The sequence below is a fragment of the Etheostoma cragini genome, chromosome 11, assembly GCF_013103735.1.
Source record: "Etheostoma cragini isolate CJK2018 chromosome 11, CSU_Ecrag_1.0, whole genome shotgun sequence".
NCBI classification, from domain to species: Eukaryota; Metazoa; Chordata; class Actinopteri; order Perciformes; family Percidae; genus Etheostoma; species Etheostoma cragini.
In genome coordinates this window covers 12,916,781-12,926,480 of record NC_048417.1, presented here as the reverse complement: position 1 = coordinate 12,926,480, position 9,700 = coordinate 12,916,781, and positions in this window count along the sequence as shown.

The window sequence follows — 9,700 nt, the reverse complement described above, 5'->3', positions numbered from 1 at the left end:
ATATATATATATATATATATATATATATGTATAGCATTGAGTAAAAATGCATGTTATGTAGCTGACTCTGACAATTCCTGACTCTGACTCATGGTGGAAAACTACACAGTAACCACAAAACAGTATGTAACCAGGCAAAAATATACACAAACAGACACAGTTTTGTGATGATTTATATTTTTAGAATCATGATGCTCAGCATTTCTGCTCATAGGAGTGAGTTTTTGTCAGGCAGCACATGGCAGCTACGTCGGGACCCTGCTGACTCCCTGACCGTGAATGAAAGGAGGTAATGCTGAAGACCACTGTTACCACAACGGCAACTTATTCTTGAACCCAAACTGTCAATCCGTTTATGTCACATTCACCTTGCTGACACTCTAACTGGAAAACACATTTAGATACAGGAGCATACACCCATTATTCGTTTTACACCAAATGTTAGCCATGGAGGTAAGATAGGAGACAGGACTCTACAACGCAGTTAAATGAATGACATGGTTTAAAAGGGGAGAGCTGACCTGGTAAGAGAACATTTGATTAACTGACTTTATCTTTGCTTAGGACTTCATGGGCCCTGACAGCATTTAGAATGCTCCATAACTATTTTGCAGCAGAACAGAGAACATAGGGGAACCCACTAGAACAGAAAGTTAAAATATTAAAAAAAGTGTTTAAGCTGATGACAGAGAATCAAAAAAAGTACATCAACTAATAAATTAGCTCATAGCCACTTTAAACCACCCCTTAACTTTGTCCTTCAGAGCAAACCTGATTCTAAGAACATTTATTCTATGACTTGATATGTACTCAGGACTGTAAGTTATGAACACTTTTACCGCTGTATTGAATTACATTTTCATTACTTTCAGCTGTCAAACCTCAGCTTGTGGAAGCGGGTTGCATGGAAGCACAAAAATCAGTTGATTTAGCTATTTATGTAAACATTTTTAAGCCTACCTAAAGCTTTTACTGAGCCTGCCCTTGTGAGAAAGTGTAAACTGGGCTGCCATGTGTTTTCACCCCCTGGCATGACATGGACACACACATTTCCAGACAGGCATGCACGGTTGCACATTGTACATTTGCAGTCGCACATATGCTGAAAGCAGCGCACACACGATGTGCAGAGATGCACATTGAGTCTTGATGTGTGGAGAATTTGAAAGAAACGGGCTCAGCCTTTGAATTCTGTATATCTGTGTTTCCATTACAAAGCCTCCTACTCAGCACTATTTATACACACCGAATAAGCCGCGTAGCGGGAGAAACAGGAGGGGAAAGGTCTGGTGGAAAGGAGGCCTAGTGGGAAAATATATGAGGATTTGATTAATATTGTGGATCTGAAAGTAATTACAAAGTGTAATGACAGAGAGGTGAAGTGTTTTTAAAGCTTGAAGCAATGTAATATGGCACCTGTGTGTGCTTGTAGGCGACCTGTGTTTTTATGTGTGTTTGTATTTGACCACCCCCAAAGAGAGGTCTGTGTGTGACCAGTCTGTGGCCTGGTGTGGATCAGGTTTGCTGCCTGTGTGTGTCCCTGCCATGGACCCCCTCTGGTGGGCCGGGGTGATGGATGATGCCTGGAAGCTCTGGAGCTGAGTGTTCATATGAGTGCCTGTCTGAGCAGCTACCACACGGTTATGGATGATAGACGTTTTTGAGTATGTGTGCATGTGTGGGTATGCTTGGGTGTGAATGAGTGACAGGTTACTGATGGTTGTTGTGTTTCAGGTGTTATTCTAGTATTATTGATTACAAGGTGACAGGTATGTGAAGAAAAGCTATTTAATACTGTAGCAGAGAGTGGTGAAACACACACCTACGCATGCCTCCTCCCAAAACTTGTGTTTGTTCAAAGCCCCCCCTTTGCTATAGAATTACAAACCATATACCAAGTGCAAGGCCAGAATGGAAAGCCCAGTTTGGGTTGCAGCCTTACTTATGACATATCGACCTCAATGGAAATGTTCATCCATCAGTCTGCAACACAGACAGGAGTTTACAGACTTAAAAACTCTTGAAAAAAAACGTACCACTTTTTCTGGTTTAATGTATGATGCGTGGAAGGTGATTCCTGATAGAACCAGTCAGACTACTTTTGTATGAAGGTGAACAATGGGCCTTTGTTTTATATAGGTAAGTGCTGTAACCGGCATCTTGACTATTGATTTACTGATATTTCTCTTCTTCTTCTGTGCAGACAGCTTTTGATGAAGAACCCCGCCATAGATCATTGTTAAAAAGAAAGCCTATAGGCTAGAGCCATGCTTTAAGGTTGAGGTTAAATGCTAACATCAGCATGCTAACATGCGCACAGTGACAATGTTTACATTCTGAAGCTAAACAGGATATTAACAACAGATAAGTGATAATAATGTAGACTTATTTTGCATCTATAAGTTTTAGTGTGAGGTTTAGGTTAAATCTTTATTTGACTGTTTGTCCAGTGTAAGATTGGTGTGCATTTTGTATGTGCCAAGAAGCAAGTCAAAAGACCTCAACATGAAAGTGCACCAAAATAAATGATGCTCCTTAGTCATATTTCTTCCTTTCCTTTTGTTGGTCTTTTTTCAAAGGGTCTTCATTTTAATTAAGGGAGTTTCCACATAAATAAGAAAATCTGACAAAAAGACTTACAGTACATTTTTTACACAATTCCTAAATTATGGTCCTTTGATGTTCCAGGATGCTATGGTAACCTAATAGGACAGTGCTGCAAATGATCAAGATCATACATTTTGTTACAAATAGACAAGATGCTGCAAAGAATCTGTGCTGTAGGTTAGTTTTCGTGTTGAGTGAAAGTTCTTGGCTGCAGATGCCAAGGAATTTTTTCTTATTTTTCAGCTGCAATATAACTTGAATTTTTTTGACCAACTGCACCTAGCAGTTATAGACAATTATGTAACTTAAACTTACATCAGATAGTGGTGCTATTAGAAATTTTAGTGCTCAAAATCAAATAGCTTTAATGATTACAACGTTGACTCAAAACCACTGCATGGGCAAGAGTGGGACAGAAGAGGACAAACCCAGTATTTCATACAGAAATAGTCTATTCATAACTAAAGGCCAGAGGGAAAACACAATCTGTGACATGTTTTCATTTGGTCAATTGTGTGAGTGAATGCTGAGATTTGGTGTCACACACACAGACATTGGGCGTGTCAGTTCTTGGCTTCCCCACCCAAACCACCCTCACCCACACCCGGAAACTACAACTTCCTCCCCTATTCATCTCACTGCGATTTTGTTTTATTTCTCAGGAGCTGTTTTACAAACTCATTTGTCAAGCCACACAAAAGTTGACTGAGCCCTGTGAAACCAAGCTTAGGAAAACAGTGGCAGGGAACCTCTGCTTTTTATACACAGAGAAGGATTACAGAAACCTCAGTCAGTTGGGTTTTGAGGTTATTGTGTCGAGTCCAACCTCATCCACAATGAGATGCAGAAGTTTCAGTTTCAGTTACAAAGTTGGTTTGTCTTGGAAACAGTCAAATGTAGTTCATCTTGTTTGTGCGGGGGCATTTATGCACGCTCATCATGAATTCATTCTTATCACAGCAGGCTGCATGGCGTGTGGGGTAGCTCGAGAAAGAGTGAACGAAGAACCATAACAACATGATGAAGAAAGAGTTGAGATTGTTCCAGGGTAGCAGTGGAAGTTTTACTCCTGTGTGAGTAACTGGGATGTTATCGAGGATTATGAGTACCTCTTGTTAAAGCCAAGACGCTCCGAGGTGGTTTTTGAATGACGTACAGACATTTATTTTCACCTCGGGGTGTGAACTGTGTGTCTGTGTGTCATGGTGAGAGAAACTCCCTGTAAAATGATACCATGCAGAGATCTATCTGCCCTGCTATCCAAAAAAGAAGTAAATTGAAGCAGAGGAGGAAAGAGACAGATATGTTTTTCTTTTCCTTTCGATGACAGACAGACATAAACACTGGCGCATCATCAGTGACAATCATTTTTGAACTAAGATCCTGTATATACAATAGAGGCTCTGTGAATAATGTGAATAGCTTATGGGTGACAATGGAGAAATTAAATGTAACCGCTACTGCAGCTATAATGTCTAAACACAAAAAAAATCATAGGTGTCATAGTGGTTTAGTGACTGCACATTTAATTTGTTTTTCCTATATCTGCTCTTGCGATGCAATATCCATTCAAAGCAACTTACGTTTTTTCATGGTAATGTGTATATACATAGAACCTCACAGCTCATGGTTAAGATTAGGGAAAGATCATGTCAATATTGAAAAAGTCAATGTGACTTGAAGCATAAGACACAGCCTGTTTACATGTGTTAATCTTTTCCTAGCCGTAACGAAAGTGATTCTGTTACTTATTGGAAATGTATAGCTTCCCACACTATAGAAAAAACATTACCAGGGGACATAGTCCAGGCAGAAATCCTGTTTCCCTACAAAACTTAATTCAGAAAACAATTTCATAGTGTATAAATGTACCATCATTTCTAGGAGACTGTTGGCAGGAGAGACCATTTTTTTAGTGAGGGTTTTTGTTCTTTCTGTGTGAACTAAAACACTGTCAATAGCTCATACAAAGCATTATAAAAGAATAGTGTATGTTCACCTCTATGACCCTGTGATGGAGTCAGAGTGAGCATACAGAGTCAATTTACAATTATTAGTTCATGCCATCTCTTTTACTTTGTTTCTCACATGACTTTTTGGGAGAATACCGACTTGGGGATATTGCTTTACATGGAGTAAGTTTAAGAATTCAGATGTTCTAATGACATTTAATAATTTCAAGCCAGAACTCAAATAAGATGAATTACATTTTTGGCAACATGCTCTGTGTAGTTTTGTATTCTGTGGTGAATACAGTAAGTGGGTGTTGGCATGTGCTCAAGTTTATCTTTTGTAAGAACTGTTCAGTGATTATAATGAGACTTTCAGAATGCAGAAAAACAGAATTGTTTTGTGTGAGCTGCATTCATTTGTGAACACTGCTGACTTTGGGGGATTTCCATGTTTTCAGCTTAGGTTTAGAGATTCATCATACTGTGTTGTAAAAAAGTTCACAGTTTATAGTCTTTTCAAAGACAATTTAAACTATTGTTTACAGTATAAACCATACACTAGTACTATATTATATTACTAAGACTCTCTGTTTAGTTGGGGTGGAGAAGGAAGACTAAGGAGGCAACTGCAAGTTTATGAAGCTTATTAAACAGAGTTCTGGTGCAGTGATGTCATGTTGACTGGGACGCCCTTCTATTGTTTGACTAAACAGGCATGTTTTTTTCAGTCAAAAGCCAGAGTCTGACCCCAGACAGGAACCAAAGGAGGACATGCGTCTGTTCAAACACCACCACAGACATAACATCACGCACAGACAAAAGTTATTGTTTTTTGTCACTTCAGAAGAGCACATAAATCCTACTTTTGATTTTAGCTTTCACTGTTAAGACACCCTGTCAGTTGAGATAAAAGTGTGTCAACATCTTGGTTCTCTCCCGGGATTAAAAATAAGCTATCATTACCTGCAGGCAGTCTCAAAGTGCTCTGGGTAAGTCATTCATAATCCACCAAGGAAAAAAGAGTGATTTGACAGAGTAAAACACTATGATAAACAAAACTGAACTAAAGCGAGACTTTTTGAGCTCTTTGGGTGAAGCATAAGTTATTTGTGTAATGATGTGATGTGTGTTATAATCCATTCTCATTATCCACACAAGAGACATAAAATACAAAATATGAAAAGATAAGAAGATTGATTAGTCTAAATAACATTTAAAGCGTAACCTTTTCAATTTAATAAACGTTGGTGACATTCAAGCCATTGCCAAATGAGTTGTACAAAGCTAATTACGACTGTTAGCTCCACAAAACTCTCTCGGTGTATTTCTCAGTATGGCTGTGTTCAGAAGATTGTGTCACCCGGTGACTTTCCCGGTCAGAAACTCGAGTGAAGATAATTACCATCATATTTTTGTAGTCCTCAGTGTCCTCCTTGGCTGCTAGCAACTGCATGGAGGAGGGGTGGGTGTGTTTGAGCACGGAAGGCTTGCATCATGTGGATGCACCGACAGTTTTGTTGTTGCTACTTAGAATTCCTCATGGGGTCGACAGAAACTATGCACTAAAACTCTAAACATATAACTGGGTACTTCGTAAATGTTTGAGAGATATTTGAAGAACAACACAGGCAAATGTGGATTTGTGTGCCTCTATAAGCCATAAAACAGCTGCCGTCTCTTCTCTGACACGTCTCTGAAGTTTCATCAGTGGCTCTGACACGTGCATGCCGCTGAGCTGATGGAGTGGAGGGCAAACTTAAAGTTGCACATTACAGCTCTTAAAGCCGTTAGGATGGTGGATGAATTAGGTGATGTCTAAACACCGGATCTGTAGCTCGGGCATGGAGTGCGATATAAATCAACCCCCCCTCCAGACCCCCCGGATATCAATCCTTCCAAACCATGTGTGTCCTGCCTATACAGTTACTTTTGTGGACCTGGAAGATATTATAGCTTTCACACTGACAATAAGCCATTGGGTGGTTGATGAGGGGTTGAGCCTTATCAGGTAAAAGGAAAGAAGCTCACAACCCATTATTCATGGTACATGTGAAGCTTATTTTAAGATGCTCCATCTGATCTGTGTTTTGACCAACAAGAAGAGTTGTAGAGGTGCATTCCACAAGGAAGCAGCTGTGATGCATAATTAGGCCATGCAATCTGATTATAATAACTAATCTAGGGTTCTACTTTTTACAATAAGAGAAATTGCTAAGTGAGGAATAATGTTTTAATATAATTTGGTTGATCCAACCATTTTTTATTTAAGAATTTTAGCTGTAGGACTGTTCTGATTGTTTCTCCTCGTCTGAAACAGAAACTATAGTGTGCATGGTCCATTTACTCTCAAAAACCCTGTGTTGTTTGATCCAAGTTATGGATGGTCTTTCAACTCTAATTTTTTCCTTTTCCTTTGACCAAACATCTGTCCAACATCTGGCCCTAGCACTTGTCCTCCTCTCCTGACACGAGTGGAGTCATGGAGTGCTAAACTAACCATATCTTCTGACTTTTTTATATTCACACCAAAAAACCCACTTGAGCACAGGCAGCTGCTTCTTTCCTCTTCTACTTTGCTAATAATTCAAGACCCTTTATTTGCAACAAGTCCTCATGTGGAATTCCTGCCAGACGGAGCAAAGCAAGTACCAACTTGATTGGAAATTGAACTTATTTTAAAAGCTTGGAAATGGGCCAAAAATATTACAAAGTTAATTTAAGTTACATTTCAAAACACATGCATGCACATTATGTGTAAACACAGCCTTCACAATGCAATATGAGTTGGCTCAGTACGTTTTCAAAGTGTACTTGTCCAGTAAAGAACATTAAAAAGTCCAGTTGTTCTAACTTACTTTCCACCTCTGCACCTCCTCCCTGTTTAAAAATGTGTTAATGTTGTCTCTCCTTAGCAAAATGTGTGGATTATTAGTGTGCTGTAACTCTCCCTAAATTGATTTCCTTTGCATTATAAATCACATTAAAGCAGATAGCTGCATTAAGAATGCACTGTAACTCATTCATGAACCAAGTATAAGAAAAGCCAGGATTGAGCCATCTCTGGATGATTTCAGTGAACAGTTGTAGACTACTGGGCTTTTTGAATCTCACACATTTCACTGTTAACATTTCCTTTGGTTGGATAGGCCAGATTTACATTACTGTTGGCCTCCCAGATAGTGAAAAGAAAAACACCAAACAGTAAGATTGTGTTAGAAGTAGTGTTATGAGGGAAGCATAGAGTTTACTGCTGTGCTTTTACATTTTGCACACAGAAGAGGGTTTGTGGCTCAGTAGTAGACCTACAGTATGTCTGACACGTCCTGTATAAGTAACGTATAATGGGAACAGAGGAGAATCATAACTGGCAAACTGTAAAAGGAAACAAAGCCCTTCACAGCATATGTGCTTGCCAAGTAAAACAGAGGCAGTCCATGTGGAGCAGCAGAAAAGTTTGTTACACTCTGTAATTCACAGTGTATTCAGACATGACAGCAGCGCCTGAACATCTACTGTATGGTGAGATTGGTCTGATATGAAATTATAATTAAAATTGCTATTCTATTTAAACGTCCATTTTCAGTGTGTGTGTGTGTGTGTGTGTGTGTGTGTGTGTGTGTGTGTGTGTGAGTGTGTGTGTGTGTGTGCGTGCATGTGTGGTGTCTGACATTTGGGGAAATACATTTGCTTGCAGGCATAATCAGAATTGGCTTTTGTATGTATTTGATACTGCTTTAGAGTGTTTTTAGCCTGTAGCGTAAAGACACATAATAACAAGTTCTGTCTAAAGCTGGATTACCAACAGCCCCAGGGCCCCGGACTCTCCAGGGCCCCAAAGCCCTAAGGTTGGCAATTAGTTTGTTTTACTTTGATGTATTGATTAATTTAAACTGGTATGGGGTGGGTTTTAATGGGGAACTCAATTGATTTTACACATTACACAATTCTGTTCACTGGTCTTTAAGGAGTACGTCTGCAAATGTGAGAACATTTATGTCAAGCCTTTAGTGGCTCCAGAGGGAGCTGATGAATGTAAGCTGATATAAAAGCTGATAAATTGGAGTTGGGGCTGAAAACCACAAGTTTGAAAATTAAAAAAATCTGGAAGTGTGCAGTTTGAAAGAAGTGGCTTTACGAGATCTTTGTAGCATGCTTTTCAACTCTGCTTGAGGCTAGTGGCTCAAAGCTGCATTAACCACTACTAACATAACACACCTGACTCTCCAACCGAAGTGTTGGCAGTTGTTGGAGTTGTATTGTAACAGTGGCTCACAGCTCACTTTTTGCCTTGGGCCTGAGTGTTGGTTAATCTGGCCCTCAAAAACAATCTGCCTTCCAGTAACTACAAAGCTGTTGAATTTACACATGTCATCTTGTTTGGTGAGTTAGTTGGTGGAAGTTCACTGACCTGGAACAAGCCCCAGCAGGCTGCAGCATCAGGAAGAGATCGACGGGGTCCAGGTCAGACAAAAAAAATCATTGAAACAAGTAAATAGATGGATGACGGGAGAGCCTGCCTGGTTGTGGCAGAGGTGACACACACCAGGAGCATTGCAAGATCAAGGAAGTGTCACAGGGAAGAAAGGTATTATCAACAGATCAATCCCTTGGAGTGACATTTGGAAATCCCTACACAGCTTCCTCATGAGAGTAACCTACGACACCCAGGCCTGCCTGGTTCAGCGAAGAGGAGGGCTGACCTGCCCTTCGCTTGTCAATGCAAGCCTTGAACACGTCCTGTCAGCAAGGCTATACTACCTCAAGGGCACTACAGCTGGTGACGGGACCAGATACTGAAACAGGAGGCCAAAACACTGGAAATAGGCAATCTAGAAATTGTTTTCAGATGTTAAAATTATCAGGCATGGAAACAAGAAAAAGTGAAAAGTCTCACTTAAGGAATCAGTAATATTTTTGACAGTTCTACTTCTTATTGAAAGCACACAAATGACCGTGACTCTTCAGTAAAACTGTATCAATTTCTTCAGTAGGGAACAATGGAATAAGCTGCAACACTTATCTCTTCATGCAAAAATGGCTGTTGCAGGGAGATCTCCTAGGGATCTCATCACATCCCTCCGCCCTGACATAGTGGTCTGGTCCTTAGCCACCAAGATGGTCTTCCTCATTGAGCTCATTCC